This window comes from Leopardus geoffroyi, chromosome A3 (assembly GCF_018350155.1).
Source record: "Leopardus geoffroyi isolate Oge1 chromosome A3, O.geoffroyi_Oge1_pat1.0, whole genome shotgun sequence".
Classification (NCBI taxonomy): Eukaryota; Metazoa; Chordata; class Mammalia; order Carnivora; family Felidae; genus Leopardus; species Leopardus geoffroyi.
In genome coordinates, this window is record NC_059336.1 from 51,185,920 (window position 1) to 51,210,432 (window position 24,513).

Sequence of the window (24,513 nt, forward strand, 5' to 3'; positions counted from 1 at the left end):
CAGCATGTGTCCTGGAACAGGTGACTCAGAAAGCAGCACTGCCCCCACAAAGTTCCAAGCATTGGCCTCCAAGCACCACCAGGTTGGATGAGGAAGGCAGTCAAAGACCCTGGCCCCACACGGGCTAATCCTAGGATGGGTGCTGTTACTACCCCACCTCAAGTGTTTTCTTATAATCAGCAAAGAGGAGTGAAATAGTATCCTTTACTTGCTCTGAGCTTCTCCTTATTAGAATAAAGACTTCTCTGCAAAGGGTGTCCCTAAGCTACAGCCTATGGAGCAAGGGAGACAGCTCAGAGCCTCCTCTTCCAGCCATTTTGCCTACATGTCTGCCCTCCCACCCTACAGATGGGGGCTCTGCTCTGGGTTTCCATGGAGCCCTGTACGTGCACTATCAGATCAGTCCACACAGCTCAGTGAGGGTGCCTGTGCAAAGGTATGTCTCCTCTAGACTCCCTTGTTCAGCTCTGGGCCTGGAGCACAGAGCCAGGGCTCATGGCAGCATAGCTCCACAAGTAGTTTGTTGTCGATGGATGAAAAAATAAATGAATGGCCCGAGGGCAACTGCACTAAAGGTGGGCAGTGTCTCCCCAGATTTGTAATGAGGAAAACAGTGAATTCTGGAGCCACATATTGATAAGGTGTTTTCCAGGGATTTCTTGTGGGGATTCAGCAAAGCTCTGGAAAAAGTGATCTTACAGATGGGATGTGACTAGGTGAGAGTCAATTGAAAACACATTCCTGGGTTCACAGCTCCTATCCTTGGAGCTGGAGAGGGCTTTGCAGGGCTCCCTTTCAAATCCTCCATTCACTGATGAGGAGGTAAGTCATCCCAAAGGAAGCATATTTTGTTTTCTGTGGTAAGGTCCCTGGATTCTTTGATGAAGGGAAGTCATTAGCCTGTCAGACATGGCCCTCCCATGCCAGATGAGACAGGAAGACTCCTAATGTGTGAGAATGTGGATTTGCCTTGACTAACTAGAAGACAGTTCTGAAGACTGCCTATTGCCAGCAAGGGCTCAGCTACAATAACCACCTAATATGGGACTCTCTAACATTAAAATTAACAGCATTAAGTAAGTTCACCTAGCAGAATAATTCATATATCTGCTCACGGGTTCATTCTGATGCTTACACTTCCACAAAATGCTTTCAGAACCCTTGCTGTCTAGGCACAGATACTCCATGGAAACACAAATGAGACTGTCTACAGTCACAGTGGACAAGTGTCTGTCCCCAAATTCACACATAAGCAACTGCTGGAGGCCGTTCAGATGTTGCTTCTGAGTAAAGGCACAGGTCACTCCTGATCTGCTCTCTGAGCCCCCCGAGCAAGGGGCATATAAGACAAATTGCCAGTAGTTTTAGAATGCCTTGAAAGTTACATGCATCTGGTAGTTCAGGAGGCCACCCCTAAGGGGGAAGAAAGTGCCAGGATCACAGCCATAGAGGGTTAGGGTCACCAGAGGAAACAGCTTTGAATTCTGTTTCTTTGTTATTTTGTGAGGTAATCTTTTGTGCTCTCTGCTTTCCAGGCAGGTGGTAACATTTTCCTTCCTGGCCCCTTTGGGATTGGGTGGGGCCACGTGTCTAGTTCTGAGCAATGAGTTGTGGGAATATTTGTGAGCAAATGTGATGCATGTCACTTCTGGGCTGAAACACTTAATTGCTCGCGGGAAACCTTCCAGGCATCTCTTTCCCTCTTTTAGCAGCCAGCAACTGCGGTGGTGGCAGATCCATCAGCCCAAGTCCTGAGACTGGGGGGACCTGGATTAGTGATTCTAGCCAAATGGCAAAGCAGACGAGGTTTGCACGAGAAATGATCTGCTGTTGAGAAAGCTCATGTTTTGGATTTGTTCCATCACATGGTGGATACAAAGACAGACTGTATAATGGTCAGATGAGGAAGGGACGTGGTATATCATATTAGATGCACTGTTTCTGAAACAGATATGAAAATCATGCTCACTCTTCTGGCTCTAAAATGTGTACTTTCACAAAAATACACTAAGTTCTGTTTTTAAATGGAGTGCTGTCTTAACTCTTTTTTAATAACTTGGATAAATTTTGACATATACATACACCTGTGAAACATCACCACAATCAGGGTAACATGTGCTCCCATTACCCCTAAATGTTTGCTCATGCCCCTCTCTAGTCCTTTGTTTGCTTAGCCCCTGGCCCCAGGAAACCGCTGATCTGCTTTCTGTCACTAAAAATTAGTTTGCATTTTTTAAACTTTTATATAAATGAAATGATCCAATATGTGTTTTTTTCTATCTTGCTTCTTTAATGATCTTGTGATTCATCTATATCACTGTGTGTATCAATAGCTCATTTGTTTTTATAGCTGATTTAATATCCATTGTATGGCTGCACCAAGTTGTTCCCCTATTCAGCAGTTGATTGACATTCAGGTTGATTCCAGTTTAGAGTTGTTAAAAATAAAGCTGCTATGAATGCTCATGTAGTAGTCTTCGTAAAGCCCATGTTTCCATCTCTCTTGAGTAAATACCTAGGGGTAGAATGGCTGGGTACCATTTTATATTTCCACCAGCAGCAGATGAGAGTTCCCTGTCTAATCCTTGAAATACCCTGCCTCTCTCTCCCTCACTTACTGAAAATGAATACTTATGTACACACACACACACACACACACACACACACACACGCACACACATACACAGGAGTTAGTTTCTACCTAAACATAAGTCCTGTAGAAAAAATTATAGCCTTGTCTTCATTACAAAATAACTTTCTAGTCTCTATGGTTAAGCCACTTACCTTGCTACCTCTCTTTTCTCCATCTTTAATAGTAATGTAATATTTACATCCCATAGCAGAACAAAAAGAGTCTATCCGTTCCACACTGCCTTCATCTTTCTCTGAGACCTTTAGCTACTTGCATCACTGCCTACCTCCCCCAGTGGACCCACTGATCTTTTGAAAAGCATACATAAGACTGTAACCCTCTCAAGTTCAAAATCACCAAAGTACTCAGTCCTGAATTTCCATTAGGATCCAGATTCTCCACTGTGGTTCATGAGGTCTCCTTAGATAGCCTACTGATCTCCTGTACCACTGTTACCTCCCATTCACCTGGTTCTGGCCACACTAGTCTTTCTGGCCTTCTTCAAATATGCCACACTCGTCCTCAGGTCCCTGGTTCTTGCAGTCTCCTGGTCTAAACACACTCTTCTCTCTTGCCTGGCTGCCTCCTTTCTTAACGTAGGCTTCTGTCTAAAACACCATACCCCTCCCCTGTTACCCAGTTTATTTCTCGTCATTCTGCTTAAAGGACCTGTAAGGATATTTGTTAATTCTTTTCTTACATGTTTATCTTTCCCCCGCCACGACGTCAACTCCAAAAGGGCAATGACCTTGCTTGCCTTGTTCACCACTGGGTCCTGATGCCCAGAAACACACCTGAGACATAGTACTCACGAAACAATTCTGGGATAAATAAATGTCTAGGGTGTTGCGAGGCCCACTGCGTTAGGATCGTTTTGTGATCCGTATTTGTTTAATCTAGATTTTGAACAGTCTTTAGTTAGAAACTTCCGTACACCCCTATCAGTAACTGACAGACCCAGCATGCAGAAAATCAGTAAGGACACAGTTGAATTCAACACCATCATCCATCAACTGGATCTAATGGATATCTATAGACTACTTCATCCAACAACAGCAGAATATACATTCCTTTTAAGCTCACATGGAACATTCACCAAAATAGATCACATTCTGGGCTCTAAAACACACCTGAACAAACTTAAAATAAAAATCATACAATGTCTGCTCTCAGACCACAATGAAATTAAAGTAGAAATTAATAACATAAAGCTAACTGGAAAATCCCCAAATACTTGGAGATTAAGCAACTCACTTCTAAACAAAACACAGGTCAAAGAAATCTCAAGAGAAATTTAAAAATATTTTCATTAAATGAAAATTAAATTATAACTTATCAAAATTTGTGGGATTTAGTGACAGCAGGGCTTAGAGGGAAATTTATAGCATTGATTGCACATATTAGAAAAGATCTAAAATCTAGGTGCACCTAGGTGGCTCAGTCATTTAAACATCTGACTCTTGATTTTGGCTCAGGTCATGATCTCATTGTCAGGAGATCAAACCCTGTGTTGGGCTCCGTGCTGAGCAAGGAGCCTACTTAAGGTTCTCTCCCTCCATCTTCCTCTTTCCCTCATCTGCTTGCACACATGCAAGTGTGCTCAGGCTCTCTCAAGAAATAAAAATAAATAAAATAAAAATTGAAAATAAAATCAATAATCTAAGCTTCTACCTTAGGAAACTAGAAAAAGAAGAACAAATTGAATTCAAAGTAAGCAGAAGAAAAGAAATTAAAAAAATATAGAGCAGAAATCAGTGAAATTGAAAATAGGAAATTGATACGTCCCTGGCTGAGCAAACTAAGAAAAGAAGAGAAGACACAAAATACTAATGTCAGAAATGAAAGAGGGGATATCACTACAGATCCTGTGGACATTACAAAGTAATAAGGAAATATTATGAATCCTTTTATGCTTACAAGAGATGAACCAACTCCTTAAAAGACACAATATGCTAAAACTTACCCAAGAAGAAACAGACAATCTGAATAGGCCTACACCTATTAAAGTAATTGAATCATTTATTGGTAACCTTCCAAAACAGAAAGCACCAGCCCAGATGGGCTCATTGGTGAATTCTGCCAAACATTTAAGGAAGCACTATATCAATTCACTACCATTTCTTCCAGAAGATAGAAGTAGAGGGGATATTTCCCAAGGGGATATTTTCCCATTCTTCAAGACCAGCATTATCCAAATAACAAAACTAGATTTAAAAATATACAAGAAAACTATAGGCCAATATTTCTGATGATCATTAATGTAAAAATTCTCAACAAAATATTAGTCAATAGAATATAACAAGGTATAAAAAGAATTATATACCATGACCAAGTGGGATTTATCCCAGGTATGCAAGGCTGGCTCAACTTTAAAAAATCAGTTAATGCAGGATGCTGGGTGGCTCAGTGGGTTAAGTGTCTGACTTCAGCTCAGGTCATGGTCTTGCGGCTCTGGAGTTTGAGCCCTGCATCAGGCTCTCTGCTGTCAGCACAGAGCCTGCTTCAGATCCTCTGTCCCCCTCTATCTCTGACCCTTCCCCGCTGGTTTGTTCTCTCTCTCTCTCTCTGTCTCAAAATAAATAAATAAACTTAAAAAAATCAATTAATGCAATCCATCACATCAACAGGCTAAAGAAAAAAAATCACATGATCATATCGATAGATGCAGAAAAAAAACATTTGACAAAATCTAATACCTATCAGGATTAAAACTCTTAGAAAACTAGGAATAGAGGGGAATTTATTCAACCTGAAAAAAGCACATTTACCAAAGTACCTTACCTGTTAGCTGTAGGTACAATGTTAGCATTATATGCTGAGAAACTATAAGTGTTTCTGCTGAGATCAGGAACAAAGTGAAAATGGAAGGGTGTCTTCTCTTACCACTCTTCTTCCACATCAAACTGGAAGTCCAAGCTAATGCAGTAAGATGAGACCAGGAAATGGGAGGTATACAGATTGAGAAGGAAGTAATAAAACTGTATTGTTCACTGATGACATGATTATCTACATAGAAAAATTGAAAGAATTGACAGAAAAACTCCTGGAACTAAGATGCAGGTTTGCAGGATCCTAAGTTAATTCCTTTCCTATATACCAGCACTGAACAACTGAAATTTTAAAATAAAAGCACCATACATTTACAGTAGCACCTCCCAAAATGAAATACCTAGGTATAAATCTAACAAAATATGTACAAGGTCTATGAGGACAACTACAAAATTCTGATGAATGAAATCAAAGAACTAAATAATTGGAGATATATCCATGTTCACAAATAGGAAAACTCAGTATTGCCAAGATGTCAATTCTTCCCAACTTCACATATAGATTCAACACAATCCCGACCAATATTCCAGAAAGTTATTTTGTGCATACTGGCATATTCTAAAGTTTACATAAAGAAGCAAAAGATCCAGAATATCCAACACAATATTGAAGAAGAAAATTGTTGGAGGACCGATACTACCAATGTCAAGACTTACTGTAAAGCTACAGTAATCAAGATAAATTGTTGGCAAGAGAACAGACAAATATATCAGTGGAACAGAATACAGAGCCCCAAAATAGACCCATATAAATATAGCCCACTGACCTCTGACAAAGTAACAAATGTAGTACAATGGAGAAAAGATGGTCTTTTCAACCGATGGTGCTGGAACAACTGGACATCCATGTGCCAGAAAAAAAATAATAATCCAGACAAAGCATTATGCTCTTCAGAAAAATTAACTCAAAATGGATTACAGAATTACATGTGTAGGACAAAACTACACAACTAGAAGATAACATAAGAGAGAATCAAGATGACCTTCAGTTTGGTGATGACTTTTTTGATACAACACTCAATGCATGATTCACACAAGAAATAATTGAGAAGTTGAATTTCATTAAAATTAAAAACTTCTGCTCTGCAAAAGACACTGAAGAGAAAGAGAAGACAAGCTGCAAACTGGGAGAAAATATTTGCAAAAGACAAATATGATAAAGGGCTGTTATCTAAAATATACAAAGAACACTTAAAACTCAACAGTAAGAAAACAAGTAACCTGATTAAAAAGTGGGCAAAAGATCTGACCACTTCACCAAAGAAAATATACAGAAGTCAAATAAACATATGAAGATATGTTCAACATCCTAAGTTATCATGGTATTGTAAATGAAAATGATAAGAGGATACCACTACACACCTATTAGAATGGTGAAAATCCAAAACACTGATGACACCAGATGATGGTGAGAATGTGGAGCAACAGAAACTCTCACTTATGGCTTGGTGGGAATGTAAAATGGTTCAGTCTGCTTTGTTTTTGTTTTCTGTTTTTAATTTTATTTTTTAATTTTAATTCCAGTATAGTTAACATAGTGTTATATGAGTTTCAGGTGTAAAAATAGTGATTCAATAATTCTATACATCATTCAGCACATTATTTACAATAGCCAAATTATGGAAGCAGCCCAAGTGTCCATTGAAGGATGAATGGATACAGAAGATGTGGTATGTATATATAATGGCACAGCCACTCTGAAAGATAGTTTTGACAGTTTACAAAACTAAACATGTTCTTACCATATGATCCAGCAATCACACCCCTTGGTATTTACCCAAATGAGTTGAAAACTTATGTCCACACAAAACCTGCACATGGTGTTTACAGCAGCTTCATTTGTAATTGCCAAAACTTGGAAGCAATCAAGAATCCCTCAGTAGGTGAATGGATAAAAAACTGTGGTACATCCATACAATGAAATCTTATTCTAAAATGAGCTATCAAGCCATAGTAAGACACAGAGGAACCTTAAATGTATATTACTAAGTGAAAGAAGCCAGTCTGAAAAATGTCACATAGTATATGATTCCAACTATATGACATTCTGAAAAAAGCAAAACCATGGAGACAGTAGAAGAATCAGTGGTTGCCACGGCTTGGGGGAGGAGGGATGAGTAGGTGGAACACAAAGGATTTTTAGGGCAGTGAAACTATTCTGTATGGTAGATACATGTCTATACATTTGTCTAGACCCAAAGAATGTACAGCACCAAGAGCAAAACTTAGCGTAAACTATGGACTTTGGGTGATTATGATGTGTCCATCTAGATTCAACAGTTGTAACAAAGGGACCATCTGGGGAGGGTATTGATAATTGAGGATGTACATGGGTGTAATGGGAAATATTTGTACCACCTGTTCAATTTTGCTGTGAGCCTAAAACAGATGTACAAAATAAAGTCTATTAAAAAAAATATTTGGGAGGGTGACTTACAATACCAGAGGGGCTATTTTTAGAAGAGGAAATGGACTGTGAGGTGGCAGAACTACACCCATGGATCAACTCCACAAGATGTGTATTTATGTATGTGAGTGCATATATATGTATGTATGTTTATGTTACTGCATGTACAAGTGTGTGCATGTGCACACATGTGCACATGTGTAAGTGTGTGTGCATGTGTACATATCTGTGTGCATGTAGGTGTCCATATATGTGTGTATATTTACATGCATGTGAATGTGTGTATGCATGTGCATATATTGTGTATTTATATCTGCGAAAAGTGTTTGGACTCTGTAGATTGTGACTCAACAAGAAGATAGGGTTTTTAGCAACAGGTCAGTTCAGTCATAGAACAGGTTTCTTCCTTCAATAGTAAGTACCCTGTTCCTAGAGGTGTTTTAGCAGAACCCGAGTGATCCCTCTTAAGTAATTTGCAGATAGGATTGCTGGGTTAGTTAGGGCTGGTGGGTCCTTTTAACTCAGATGACACATAAGCTCCCTTCTAGTGCTAAGTCTGTGAACCTGGGGCACTTCTACACGAGGCTGTCTGTATCTGCTCTTAGTGACCTCTTTCCAGGAGCACTTTATACAGGTTTCTTTTCCTGAGAGAAGACTGTGAATGTTCACTTCCTGCCTTATCTATGTTCACCTCCAGCTCTGAGAATCCTGAAAGCCCAGCTCAGGGAATCAGAGATTGCTGAGGGAGCCCAGGGGCCCCAATCTGGGAACAAGAAGCTGTCTCGGCTGAGAAATGGACAATTTTCTTGCATCTCTCAAGTAACCCTTTGGGCATCCTTGTTAATGATCTTTGTATTTTCCTAATATAAATATTTGAAACAGTGTCTCTCTAAGGTACTGAGTGGTTTAAACAGCTTGATTGCCGTGGAAACCAATAGTGACACCATCCTTTTCTGTAAGCCCTGGGAAATTTATGGCTTCCTCCCCATTGCTTCCTAAGTATAGATTTGTTACCAAGTTACACAATAATCAGAAATCTGAAGTGATTTATATCTCCCTGCCCCCACAGGATGCATTTTACTTTACTTGTAGCTTCACATAATAAGTTTAAGCCCTAGTTCCCAAATCACTCAGTGATGACTCTGTGTAGAGCTATAAATAAGAAATAGCTGTTATCAACATATTCATTGTGAAATCTTGGAAAATAAAGCACCAGCCTTGGCAACATCTTTCATACTTTTATTTAAATAATACTATCCTTGGACATTTTTAGTAATGGTTCACCTAATCAGTTAATAGTTTTCCACTGATATTAACAGTTATGGATACTTTTGGGTGTCAACTTGGCTAGACTCTAGTGTAAATAGCTGTTAGGTAAAATGCTAACACAATGTTGCCATGAAAGTATTTGTGAATGGGGTTAACATTTACAATCATTTGACTCTAAATGAAGGAGGTTACCCTCCATAATGTAGATGGGCCTTATCCATTCAGCTGAGGGCTTTTAAGAGAAAAAACTGAGGTTTTCTGGGGAGGAAGAAATTCTGCCTCAAGGCTGAAGCATCAGCTCTTCCCAAACTTACAGTCTGTTGGCCTGTTCAAAAGATTGCAGACATGCCAGTCCCCACAATCATGAGCCAACTCCTTTGGTTCAAATTCTCTGGAGAACCCTGAATGACAGAGATTTTGGTACCGAGAGTGGTGTTAGAGGAATAGAATCTTAAATATGACTTTTCTGAGTTAGTTCTGTGTTTTCTAGAATTGGTTCTTTAAGCTGACATATTCAAAGCCCTATGACTCTATTTCAGTGGTAAAGAGGATAGTGACCGACCATCCATGGTATGATGTGCCAACAGAGATACACAAAATATCACCATTGGACACTCCTAACAAATACTTTTTTTTTTTTTTTTTTAATTTTTTTTTCAACGTTTATTTATTTTTGGGACAGAGAGAGAGACAGAGCATGAACGGGGGAGGGGCAGAGAGAGAGGGAGACACAGAATCGGAAACAGGCTCCAGGCTCCGAGCCATCAGCCCAGAGCCTGACGCGGGGCTCGAACTCACGGACCGCGAGATCGTGACCTGGCTGAAGTCGGACACTTAACCGACTGCGCCACCCAGGCGCCCCAACAAATACTTTTAAAAGGCAAGGTTCTGGGTGATAATGTATATGATACCTTAGAAAATTGTTGTCAAACTCATGAGTTTAATACGATTGGCCAATTACTCTTAACTGGCCTTGCTCTTAACTGCTCTTAACTGGCTGGACAAATGAGTCTAGGATTTCAAATTCCTAGGTCAAGCGACACATAGATAACCTGACAGTTTCTATGTCTGCCATGAAAGGAACCCTGATCCCCTGTAGCCCTAGAGCTGAGATTTCTGAACATTAAATCCAGAGTTTCATCCTGTGAGTGACTGAATTACTGTGCAGATTGAATGCCCAACTTTACAGTATGTCCATTGTTAAAGTGAGGACATTGACTGGAAAGGAATGGGATCCTGAAAATTGGAACAGGAACACATGGTTAGATTCTGATAAAGCTTGGGACACTGAACCCCTAAATTCTTCCAAGTCTTCTCAGCCAGTAGAAGAGCCCTTCCAGTCCTGAGGAGGTTAACCTTCCTTTCACTGAGGAGCCCATTACAGCTTCCCCTGAGGCAGTTGCCTTGCAAGAAGACACTGCTGATCCTCAGAACCCACCTCTACCACCTCTCTTTACTTCTAGATTTATAACGACACTCAAGTCTGAGAAGGCCCCAAAGAGTGAGGTGCTAAGTTTGATCGATGAGGAAGTATGCTACACTCTGACAGAACTGCATGACTTTTACAATTTATACAGAAATAAATCTGAGGAATATGTGTGGGGATTCATATTAAGGGTGTAGGATAATGGTGAAAGAAACATAAAATTAATGCTGAATTTATACATGTGGGACAACTGAACAGAAGTTCTGGACTTAATATTGTAGCCCATGGCATTAGAAAGGGCTCTAACAGTTTGGTTGGCTGGCTGAAACATGGACCAAAAGATGGCAAACAGTAAATTAGGTTGAAATGCCTCCTGCCTTGATATAATGTAGAGAAAGGTACCTAAAAGTTTAGGGAGACTGGAGTGTTGAGTGGATTTGTCATGTAAGACCTGCTCACCCATCCCAGGATGACACACCTTCCACACCCACTGTGAGGAACATATTTGTAAGAAAAGCTTCAGAATCCTCAAAGAAATCTGGCCACTCTTCCACACTGACCAAACCTTACAGTGAGAAGTATGGCACAGAATTAGGAAGCCTGATCAATGGGATGACATGGATCCTGAGTGGGCAGAAGCCATGTGGCAGCACTTAACTGACAAAAACAAGATGGCCATCATTGCCATGATGGATGGTGGAGTCCAATCATCAGTCAGAATAGTCTGACTTGCACAGACCTGTGGCAAGATCATGGATGGCAGTAGCCCCAGCAGAGGAGGAGCAGGAAAATCTACTAAATCCTGACTTGAGCTGTATAAACAGAAGTGTTCTGAAGTTTAACTAGAGTCATGACTTCTCTATCAATTCCCAGACTAAGGGTTTGGAGACCCAGAACTCCTTCAATGAAGGGCAAGTTGGGTCTTCTTGAGGAAGAACCCCACTATGCTGTGACTCTTTCTCCCAGATCTCCCCGAAAGGACCTTTTCACCAGGATAATCATGCACTGGGGAAAAGGAGACAATCAGACCTGTTAGGGACTATTAGACACTGACTCTGAACAGACATTGGCTCCAGGAGACCCCAAGTATCACTGTGGTCCCCCAATCAGAGTAGGGGCTTATGGAGGTCTGGTGATCGATGGAGTTTTAGCTCAAGTCTGTCTTATAGTGAGTCCAGTGGGTCCTCAAACCTGTCCTGTGGTTATTTCCCCAGTTCTGGAGTGCATAATAGAAATACACATACTCAGCAGCTGGCAGAATCCATCCACATGTTTGTTCCTGACCTGTAGAGTGAGGGCTATTATGGTGGGAAAGGCCAAGTGGAAACCCCTAGAACTGCCTCCACCCAGGAAAAGAGTAAACCTGGAGCAATACCACATTCCTGGAGACACTGCAGAGATTAATGTCACCATCAAGGACCGGAGGGATGCAGTCCCACTACATCCCCATTCAACTCTCCTATTTGGCCTGTGCTGAAGACAGATGGAGCTTGGAGAATGACATGGATTTTTGTTAAGTTCAATCAGGTATTAACTCTAATTGCAGCTGCTGTACCAGATGTGGTCTCCTTGCCTGAGCATATTAATGCATTGCTGGTACCTGGTATGCAGCTATTGACCATGCCAATGCTTTTTTCTCCATATCTGTTCATAGAGACCACCAGCACTTTTGCTTTCAGTGGGCAAGGCTGGCAATACACCTTCACTGTCCTACCTCTGGGGTACATCAGCTCTCCAGCTCTATGTCATAATTGATCACCTTTCTGTTTCACAAGATATCACATGGATCAATTACATTGGTGATATTATGCTGATTGGAACTATTGAGCACTAGGCTTATTGGATATTAGACATATTGGCAAGATGTTTGCATGTCACATGGTGTGAAATAAATCCAACAAAAATTCAGTGGCCTTCTACTTCAGTGAAACTCCTAGGGGCCCAATAGTGCAGGGCATGTTGAGAAACCCTTCTAAGGTAAAGGATAAGTTGTTGCACCTAGCCCTTCCCACAACCAAGAGTCCCAGTGCTTAGGATGCCTCTTTGGATTTGTTGGCAGCATATTCCCCACTTAGGTGTGTTACTCCAGCCCATTTACTGTGTGATCTGACAAAGCTGCTAGTTTTGAGTGGGGTCCAGAACAAGAGAAGGCTCTACAGCAGGTCCAGACTACTGTGCAAGCTGCTCTGCCACTTGGGCCACATGATCCAGCAGATCCAATGGTGCTTGGAGTGGCAGTGGCAGAGAGGGATGCTGTGCAGAGTATCTGATGGGCTCCTACAGGTGAAATACAGCCCTTAGGATTTTGGAGTGAAGCCTTGCCAAGCTCTTCAAATAACTACTCATCTTGAGAAACAACTCTTGGCCTGTTATTGTGTCTTAGTAGAGACTGAACACTTAACCCTGAGCTGCCAAGTTATCGCGTGGCCTGAGCTGCCCATCAGGAATTGGGTGTTACCTGACCCACCAAATTATAAAGCTGGGTGTGCACAGCAGCACTCCATCATCAGATGGAGGTGGTATATACATGAACAAGCCCAAGCAGGCCCTTAGGCACGAGTAAGTTACATGAAGTGGCTCCAATACCCATGGTCCAGCTCCTGCTACATGGTCTTCTCTCTCCCAGCCTGCACCCGTGGCCTCACAGGGAGTTCCTATGATCAGTCGACAGAGGAAGAGAAGACTCAGTTCTGTAAGATATGCAGGCTCCATGTAAGCATGGACAGTTGTGTGCTGTAGCCCCTTTATGGGGCATCCTTGAAGGACAGTGGTGAAGAGAAATCCTTCCAGTGGGCAGAATTTTGAGCAGTGCATCCAATTGCTCATTTTGCTTGGAAGGAGAGGTAGCTAGAGGTGTTACTGTGTACTGATTCATAGGCTATAGTTAATGGTTTGGCTGGATGGTGATGACTTAGAAGAAACATGATTAGAAAATTGGTGACAAGGGGATCTGGGAAAGTGGTAAATGGATAGAGCTCTATGAATGGGCAAAAAATGTGAAAAGAATGTGTGTCCTGTGTGAATGTTCACCAAAGGCTGACCTCAGCAGAGGAGGATTTTAATGACCCATTCTCTGGATACCAGTCATCCTCTTTCCCTAGCCAGCCCTGTCAAGTGACTATTGTTATAGGGTGGAGGTCATGTATGGGTCCAGTATTGTGGACTTCCACTCATCAGGGACAACTTGGTTATAGGCACTGCAAATGCCCATTCTGCCAGCAGTAGAGATCAGCACTGAGCTCCTGATATGGAACCATTCTCTGGAGTGAACAGCCAGCTATCTGGTTACGATACTGGTTACAGGGTTACGATACTGGTCTCCTTCCATCATGAGATGGGCAGCATTTTGTTCCTACTGAAACAAACACTTATTCTGAATATGGACTTGCCTTCCCTGCATGCAATTCTGCCCAAACTACTATCTGTGGATTTCAGAATGGTTTATCCATCATTGTCATATTCCACACAGCAATTGCTTCTGATCAAGGAACTCACTTCACAACAAAGGAAGTGTGGCAACAGGTCCAGACTCATGGAATTCACTGGTCTCACTTTGTTCCTATCTTAAAGAAGTTGGCTTGACAGAATGGCCTTCTGAAGATCCAGTTACAATACCAGCTGGGTGGCAATACCTTGCAGGTTTGGGGGCAAGGTTCTCCAGGAGGCTGTATGTGCTCCAAGTCAGCACCCAATTGATGGTGCTGTTTCTCCTATAGCCGGGAATCAGGAGGGTGGAAATAGGAATGGCACCATACGCTGTTACACCTGGAGGCCCACTAGCAAAAGTTTCTATTTCTGTCCCCATGACTCTATGCTGTGTGGGCCTAGAGGTCTTAGATTCTAAGGTAGGAGTGCTTCCATCACGAGGCACAACAACAATCCTATTGAACTGGAAGTTAAGACTCCCATTTGACCATTTTGGACTCCTCATGACTGAATAAACAGGCAAAGAAAGTAGTTATTTTACTGGCTTCAGTGACTGATCCTTACTGTAACTATTTCAGTCAGATGTAGGGTTTAGTTTAGGGAAAACTGGGCTGTACTGCACAATAGAGGTGTGTCTCTTAGTATTACAATATCCTGTGACTATGGTCAATGGAAAGCTACAACAACCCAGTTCAGTCAGTACTGCTAAGGGCCCAGACCCTTCAGGAATGAATATTTGGGTCACCCTACAGATAAGGAATGACAACTTACTGAGGTGCTTGCTGAAGGCAAAGGGAATATGGGGTGCATCATGGAAGAAGGTAGTTATAAATATCAGATATGACCAGTTACAGAAACAATGACTATAATAGTAATAAGCATTTTCTCTGTTTTGTTTTGAATATGTTTGTGTGTGTGTGTGTGTGTGTGTATAATCTTTTTCTTCCCTCTCTTATACCCTTATCATATAAGATAAGTTGTACTGACTTCATATTATAGTATTCAAATATTTTTAACTTTATATCACAGTATTTAAGTTACAGGATATCAAGGAGAAAAGTGAACATTGCCTAAGGACTTTACATCCTCTTCTGGGGTAAGGGCTAGTGCATTTTCAGTTGTATACAGGATAGATGTATCATATTAGGCAGAAGCATAACTTCACTGTTGTATTTATTTGGATACTAAGTATGGTTTACAGAGATGGCTACAAGTGCCAAGTTGAGGGAGGGTGAATTGTAATGGTTAGTTCTAAGTGTCAACTTGGTTGGCTACATTGCCCAGTGGTTTAGTCAAGCACTAGTCCATACGTTGCTGTGAAAATATGTTGTAGATGTGATCACCAGTTGACTTTAAGTAAAAGAGATTAATTAGACTATGTGCCTGGATATATGGGTGGGCCTCTTGTAATCCACTGAAGGCCTTAAGAGTAATCTGAGGCTTCCTAGGGAAGAAAAATTTATGCCTCAAGACTACAGCATCAACTCTTGCCTGAGTTTTCAGCCTGTGGCGTTCCCCACAGGTGGGCTTGCCAGCCTCCACATTCAACATGTGAGCCAATTACTAAAACAAATATTTATAGCTATATTTCATATTGGTTCTATTCCTCTAGGGAATTCTGACTGATACAAACCAATAATTAATATTTTAATAGCAGAAGATATTATTCCCATCTTAATATTAAGCAAACTGAAGTCTAAGGGATTTGTCTAGGGTGATACAAAGTGAAGGAGAGAACTAAGAGTCTGAAGGCAGTTGATGCGAGCCAGTAATCTAGCCACTACTGCTGGTATTACAAAGAGATCAGAAAGCAGTAACGTTTTCATTAAGTTGACCCATTAGGTCTGCTTGAGATGGACAGAAAGACTGTGAATCTTCTAAAAAGATTAATGAACTTCATTCTCATGCTATATGCAGATGTGTCTTGTAATTTATTAAGATATGGCCTGGAAATAAGCACATAAAACACCAGGTAAACAAAAATCAAGTCTGCCCCAAGAGTCACTTTACCCCAGAGGGAAAAAATGGTATAAAGTTGTCTTATCTGGAAGTGATGGCACAATTCCCTCGCCTCTACCACCACTGCCTGTGTGGGAGCACCAACAAAACAAAATAAAATCACAGCAAACAAAATGATGACATCAGCACTCTGTTCTTTCTCATCATTGCTCTCAGTTATGTGACAAGATGGAAAAGCACTCACAAGTTCTCTAGAATATTAGAGATGCCCCATCAAGCTGACACTGTCTGCCTTCTGGGAAGGGCATCCTATTGCATCTACTCTGCAAGCACTACCTTCTGGTGTGGTTTATGGGGTATGTGTATATGTTTTACTTTTTAACTGATTCCATCAGCTGAGTTTTTCCCTAGGCAGGGAAGACTATGAAAAAAACACCTTGTCTTTATGAGCAATATGAAGATATGTCATGAAAAGGGAGGCGATAATAATGGTAGAATTTTGTACGGTAGAATACAAACTTTCTATGGCAATCAAGTGCGTTCCATGGCTCTCGGCCACTTGCACGCCCACAATCTACATCACTGACCTTGCTGCCACAGTCATCTCTTTGTTGTCTGGGAGGGCTACATCATGTGCCACTAGAGTGTAAAATCCCCCACCAATCTTAATGAGTTATGGTGAACTTTGCCCTCTGGGGAGAATGACAGAACCCCCATGGCTATTACTGGTAATCACAAATTCTTTTCCATTGCTAGTTTATTACAATTTTAAAAACGAATTTTGGTTTCATGTTTTGCAGTTGACATTGTTTAGGTTAAATGTCAGGTACAAAATTGACACATAAGAAAACCCTTTATATCTATGTTTCTCAGTGGTCACAGGAAAAATAAACCAGAAAATGGAACCTCCAGTGGCTGAGGAGATGAATAATTACCATTTTACTAATAGATTACACCAATCAATTGAGGTTCATTTTGGAGCAGCCTACATCTCTTCATTTGGCAATGTTAAGTGTCTTTTTTCCTAAAACTGCAAAATCAAATGCCCTTTTCATCTTTTATTAGAAGCGTCAGGGATACAAGTTTTACATCTATACCTATCTCATAATTCTTACGGAATCTGACCTTCAATTATATCAAATTCTTACTAATCATTTCCAATATTTTTATTCCAAATACTAGGCTGAGCATTTGTGAAATTAACTAATTTACTCCTCCCCAAAAGTCAGGGTGGTAGGTGCTATCATCCTCATTTTACAGATGAGGAAATGGAGGCACAGAAAGGTGAGGGAACTTGCTCAAGGTCACGTGATTGATACATAGAAGGGCCCTGATTCACACTTGACAGCTGTGCCCCAGGCACACCCTCTGTGCTCATTAATCAATCTGTGCATTCTTTCATGCCCACATACCCTGGGGTCCCAATAGGAGAAGCTGTCCAGTAGAGGCAGAGGAGAGGAAGTGGCCCTCTCCTGAACACCAAGGGGCTGGCTTTATTCCCACTGATGATGAGCTGCATGGCCTTGTGCAGGCCACCTGGCGACCTGGACTTCCATGTCCACATCTGTGCCCTGCAAGGGTCCCCAGTGCCCCACTGAGAAGACACCTGGAAGTGCACTGGATTGAGTCTCACCTCAGAACAAAAGCTGGGGGTTTCTATGGGAAAGTTGGGGGAATGGCCTGGCCCTGTGGTGCCTTCCTGGGAGACAGCCAACCCCCAAGAAGGCCTCAGGCTTCCTCTGAGCTCTCCAAGACCAGGGTGAGGCCACTGTCCTGTCCCACCTGGGGGCCTGTGCCCTGATTAGCATGAGGAAGAAGTTGTCATCTTGTCAAGTTGCCCTTGTCATCAGGGAAGTGACACTCTAGCAGCATGCCCTCTTCCAAAAATAAGTTTCTTGTAAAACTTCAGAGTGTTTTGACAGCTGGGGTTCATGCTTTCAGGATGCGTTCATTTTCAGTCTAAAGATTACTCATAAGCTACATGCCAGCTTTCCTCATCCCACAGAAGGCAGCCAAACCCCAGGGAAAAGAGGAGAAGGTCTGAAGTTGTTGGGGCTCTAGTTGCCCACAGCAGTCAGAAAGGGACTCCCTGCCCAGCCAGAGTGCCAATGCCAGTGCAAGGGTGATCAGAGCTGCCCAGCATGAGAGTCCCTAGAAGGAAGTGGGTTTCCATAGCCCAGAGCCGACCAACTGACCACCAGACTCATCAGTGACTCATTTTTGAGGCAGCCAAGGTCCCCAAAGTCCATGATGATATGCCACATGGGTCTGTGGGCCCAGCCATGCTTCATGAGTCACCCTCTTCCCCTGTGGCCACACCTGAGACACAGCACTGCTCTGAGGGTCTCTGCATATTGGGGCCTGACCTGTAAGCAAGCCAGGTGCTACTCTTTCCCTATCAGTGGGAGAACCAGGCCCACAGTGCAATTCAGATCTGGTGAGGTCAGCCCCCCACCCCCACCTCTGATAAGTGTCAACTGACGCAGCAGGACACCTCCTCACCACTGGCTTGGTTGCTGGGGCCCATGCAGCTAGTGTGTGACAGCAGGAGAGCCTCTGCCTATCTCAAAACTGAAAACACACTGGCAGCAACTGATGTGTTGGTTATGGAGATTACAGCAGCCCCCCTTCCAGTCTGCATTTTAGAAACAGTACAAGTAAAGGCTTGCTTACTGCAGTGAGCCTAATGGAGAGAAAGTGATTCATAAACCAGTGATTCTTCAATTTAGAAAAAACTGCCTGGTTGTTCTAAAGAGCTTCACCCTCAAGATTTCCTTTATATTTCATATTCCTGGGTTTTCATTGAAAATATAATTGTAACCCTATGTAATATATGTCTTATTATCAGTATATATATACATATATACACACATATATATGCATATATATATACACATATATATGCATATATATATATATACATATATATATACATATATATATATACATATATATATATATGCTTTTAAATGAGTGGGATATAGATAATAAAGAACAAGTTCAAAGTTCATCTGCAACACACTTCCCATACTGGCTCTGCTACTGGCCAGGCCTAGCTGCTGCTGTTATCGGTCATCCTGTCAGATTTGCTGTTCCTTTCAGACCAGCTCCCCAAAGCCTTAATTAGAAAGGTCATACTATCCATGTGGATTTGACCAAGTGGTTCACTGTCACATGGGCTCTGGCTGCAGTTGAGTCCAGTGTGGAAAACAAGGCAGAGCCTCACACTCCCCTCTCCTGGGCAGACCCTACAGCCTCCTCCCATAGCTACCCCTGTCCTCTCACTGTGGGACTCCTGGACAAGCCCAAACCACCCGAGGCCTCGGCCTCATGAGACCGGAGAGACCACCACAAGTCAGCACAACAGAGCCTGGCAGAACTGACACAGGGGTTGGGAAACCAGAGTCCTTGGACTGGCTGCACTACTGATGCCATGTAACACCTGGTGAGCCTCTCAACATCCCTGAGCCTCAGCAGCATAATCAAAAAAGAGGAGTTTAATGAAAAGATCTTCAGAGTCTCTTTCTGGTTCTAATATTCTATTACTGTGTGGAACTGAAGCTATTTCATCCATATGCAGAAAGTTAACTTTCTTCTGACCTATAAAGTAAAGAATTTCTTATAGTCATGGGAACGAAAACTCATTGGAAAGTTTTCCCAATTACTTTTAGTTTACAAATATCCTTTTAGTCTACAAATATCACCAGATGCTTTCTAGAAGGAAGGTACTCTTCAGGGTCTATTGATCAGGGCTCTGAGACTTTTTGGAAATGTCAGGACTCAGCACACAACAACCACCATTTTCCCCCAAATATACTGATTCCTACTGTGTGCTATGCATGCTGATCTAGTCTATTCTATTTCATTCTGTGCATTCTATTTGATATAAAAAAATGTTCATCCAAATCCACTAAATTGGTTTGGTGATTCATGAGTGGGTCACTTTTGAACATGTGGTTTGAAAGATACTGCTGTAGCCAGTGATCACAAGGGTACGCTGACACCAAGGATAGTATTAAATGGACATATGGCACCAGTTAGAGGGGCTGTCACAAAGTGGGATTCAGTTACCTGAGTAGGAAGAAAAAGACTGAGGGGCTCACAACTCAGAGAAGGGAAGGAACACAGCTAACCTCCTTTGATTAAATCTTAAACCCTATCTTCTTGCCTAATACCAGACTCCTCAATATGCTGAGCAGTGCCTAACTGATCTCTTTTTTTTTTTTTTTAAATCAGAAGCTAATTACTTTTTAAAATTTTTTTTTCAACGTTTATTTTATTTTTGGGACAGAGAGAGACAGAGCATGAACGGGGGAGGGGCAGAGAGAGAGGGAGACACAGAATCGGAAACAGGCTCCAGGCTCTGAGCCATCAGCCCAGAGCCCGACGCGGGGCTCGAACTCACGGACCGCGAGATCGTGACCTGGGTGAAGTCGGACGCTTAACCGACTGCGCCACCCAGGCGCCCCCCTAACTGATCTCAAGGCCCTTCCAGAGCTGTCTTGCTATCTCCCACCTGCTCCTGGGCTCCTTACCCTTGGACCACATCCCTCAGATTAGAAGGTCCTTCTACCTGTCAGGCAGAACTCCTCCAGGAAGCTTCCCTGTCCCCAGGCCTATCATACTCTATTGCAGTTGTCTGTTTCCCAGTCTGCATCTTGGTACTAGACTCGGTGTTCCTTCAGGCTGGGGTGAAATCTTCCTTTGCTATAGACCCTCAGGACCCAGCACTCTGGCTGGGCCACACAAATCTTCCTTGTAATACACCAAAGAGAGAGGGGTGAATACACCGAAGAGAGAGGGGTGAGTGAATGACTTCTAGCCAGGTGGCCAGGGAAAGCTTCATGGCTTCAGGAGGGCCACAATCTTCCACTTCCTTCCTCAGCACATCATTGCTGCCAATCACTGACTGTGGCCTCTATGCCTCCAGATAGATGACTTTCCCCTGGAGTCAACCCGTAGGGATAACTGATCCATATCATCTGGTGCCAAGTGTTCATGAGGCCTCAGAAATAGAAAACAGTCATGGATGGACATGATAGGTGATATTTGATGGTTGTTTCAACCACAAAAAGGGATTTTTTTAAATGAAAAGGGGTTAACTGAAATATTATACATCATTCTTAAAATTCTCCCAAGATTTTCTTTCCACTCTGTGATCTGTGGGCACCAAAAGATGACTCCTCAAGTTGTATCCAGTCCCTTCTTCAGAAATACTAGACCCAGGTCTTTGGATGGGAAGACCTCCAATGACACTCCCCAGATGATCGTAACCTTTATGACTTCCATATGCTAGGGTCTTTCTCATGTCTTGGGGTCTTCTCTGTGTCCTAAGGTTTCCCCCATGGCCTGGCTGCCTCTACTGTTTCCAACCTGGGAGACAAGGAAGGAATCCATCCATCTTGGAGTACCCTGTGATTTCACAGTATACATCCTTCTCAGGTCTTCTTGGAGGGGGACACTCTTTATGCAGGGCCATCCCTGGTAGATCTGTCCCATGGCAGAACAGATCCCTGGTCAGCCCAAATGGCCCAAGGTGCTTGGAAGAGTTCCTAGTGCTGTCCAGAGCTCTGAATGAATCCTTAGATCAGAACTCCCTCATCTCAGGCCTGTCCTCTGTCTACCCTTTGACGCAAGTGTCAGGGAGCACTCCAGTCTTTAGCACTGTGGGCTCCAGGGCTGTGGCATAAGGGCACACTGCTGGACTGGGCACCACTGGAGGAAGTGGGAAGCTCTCCAGGAGGATGGAGCTGCTGTTATCTGGCAGCCCAGCCACAGGACAGCCCCTGTAGGAAGCCATAATACCAGGAAGATGGTCAGGAAGAGGCTCTGAGAGAGAGGCTGGAGGATGCACACTGTGACAAAAGCCCTGGGCCCAGAGAGGAACTCTGGCTCAGGATCCTGTCTATAGAAAGAGTCCCCACCCTGGCAGCACTTGAGTCTCTCTGGAAGCCTCAACTCAACAGCAGGCCAAGCAGGGCTCATGTGCAAGGCCTGCCTGCAGCAGGGCTGAGAAGCCCAATCCCAGAGGGTAGAACTAGCAAAGGGCCAGCTGCCCAGGGATTTCTGCACAGCAGTCAGCACACACAAGCCAGGTTCGGGGCCTCTTTGTACCCTACATGTGGGGACACCTGGGAATAAATCTCCCATGTTCCTAGGAGAGAATCACCCTGCCCCTATCTCAGGCACCAGGAGCCCCATAAGCCATGGTGTTCTCTCTTGTACACATGCTTGGAAGGGCCTGGATTGAATTCCAGAACAACTCAGCACTGTGAAAATATGTAGGTGCTATGGTCTCTGTGGAAAGCAGGGCTGGGAGCTCCATCTTTTTCAAAGGAAAATTCACTAACAGAAACAACCTGGAGAATACTGCAAATTACTCTTAAAAAATCCTTTCACCATAATTAGACATATGCACATCTGTGATGGGGTTACCCCAGAAACAGACCTGAGGCCAAGTGTTGTGTTTTCAAAGTTGGTGACATATGCTCAGTTGTGGCCCTGGCGGGGGAGGGAGGGCAGCACGAGGGTGCCAGGCCCTAGCCCCAGCACACTTGACCAGCTTGGAGCACACCAGACAGGTTCAGGTGAACAGCCACTGTCTTGGCTCTTCCACTAGAAACCACGACTGTGGATTTTTGCTCTTTACTATAAAATAGGAGAAATTCAACTGGGAATACAGAAGGGATTTTTTTCAGACCAGTGTTTTTTTTTTTTTGTTTTGTTTTGTTTTTGTTTTTTTTTTTTTTTTTTTTTTTGCTTTGAGAGGTGAGAAATGAAAATCACACATGACATGTGGAAGAACAATATATAGTATTTCTCTACCAGGGTTTGATGCTGACGATTGCTGCTGTACCTACGAACATATGCTCACTTAAGCCCACAAAGTCCATTTCACTTCCTACTTGGGAGCACAGCATGAACAGCACCCCCATGCTGTGAGTCGTCTGTGCCCAGCCCTGAGCCTAGCCGGATACAGGCTGGTGTAGGCCAGTGCATTTCTGCTGCCAGAGCTAAGTGGACATATCTGCTGCATTTCTTCTGGGAGTGGGGCTTCCTTCAAAGGTACCTTTCATCAAGAGGGTCCCTCTGAGTGTCTCCTGGACTCACTCTTGTTTGCTGATGGAGAAGAATTGTTAGTAGAGAGTAAACCTTGAGTGAATATAAAATACCTGATAAATGTCTAACAGGCTGGGAATGTGGAGAGTAGGTCGAGCGCTGGTTTTCCTTAGCAACATGCTTAAGAGGTCAAGACGGCATGCTTAGGAGGTCAAGACGGCAAACAGTATCTCTCAGTGTAGATTCCTACTAGTTTGGCTCTACTGTCATGAGTCAGACTGAAGTTAGCCCTTTGTTTTGAAAACCAGACAGAGAGAATTTTTTGTCAAAGAACCAGAAATGTTTACAGAACTATTATTGTCCTTCCCTTTCCAAGTCCATCCCCTGTTTAAGGCCTGGAGGATAGAGTCTTCCAGGGAGAGTGTTCAAGTAAGAGGGTGGGCTTGTACACCTACTTCTGCCTCCTGATAAGACCCAGCTACCTCTCCTAACCAGGCTGCAAGGTGGAAGGGAGCAGGCCAAGACCTAAGGGATTTGCAAACAGACATGGACGCAAAACACAGAACAACCATTTCTCTTCATGCCTGGGAACTCTGTTGATCTCAAGGGGACCTGAGCTTTGCTAGCTGAGAGCACAGCAGCAGTGGCTGTTACTGAGACCTCTTCCACACTTCTGAGTGTGAGGATAACATTCCTCCGGACCTGATGAGACAGGCGGTAAGGAGGCCTGAGCACTGATCTGGTGGCCCCGAGGAGTCTGGTGTGCACATATCTGAGAGGTATCCGGGCTCCTGCCAAGCATGGCAGGTGAACTGGTGGGCATGCCTTTGGGGCACCCTGGGCATGTGGACTGGACAGTCAACACTGGTTTTGGTACTGTCCCCAAAGGACAGGAAAGGCTGTCCTTGCCTTGAATATACCATCTAGTGTTGTGGGGCTCACCAAAACCCTGGCAAGCACACTCTAGTCAAAAGACTAGTTTTATATAGAAAGGTTTTAAAAGAACTACACAATGTGGTGAAGCCAAGAGGGAATGAGAGTAAATCATTCATACAGCAAGGCCAATGAAGAGAATAGTTCCCAGCTGAAGGTGTGGGTCTGAACTGTCTAATACAGCAATGGGCAGTGCAGTGGCCCATAAGCACTGGAGATGTCTCACTGGATTTCAAAACCTGAATGTGAAAAATGGCAAATACCTCATCAAAAATCTTTTAGTATAAATTACATGTTGAAATGATAATATTTTTGGATATTGGCTTTAATAGATCATACCATTAAAATGAATTTTGCCTTTCAATTTTATTGGCCACTAGAAGATTTTAAATTAGATATGTGACTTGATTTATAGTTTCGTCAGGCAGCACTGATTTGAAATCTGGATTCTAATCTTGGTTAATCCAGTGTCTAGCTGGGTAGCAACAGCAAGCTCATTGGACTTGGATTTCTTTTGTGAAATAAGCTCAATATTCTTCACAGTTAAAAGAATAGCTGAGGGACACCTGGGTGG

At 42.9% G+C, this 24,513-nt stretch overlaps 1 protein-coding gene across 1 annotated transcript in view; it reads right to left on the reverse strand.

Annotated features, from left to right (window-relative positions):
- SH3RF3 (SH3 domain containing ring finger 3) overlaps positions 1–24,513 on the reverse strand; it is a 372,140-nt gene that overhangs the window by 33,469 nt on the left and 314,158 nt on the right. The window lies entirely within an intron of this gene.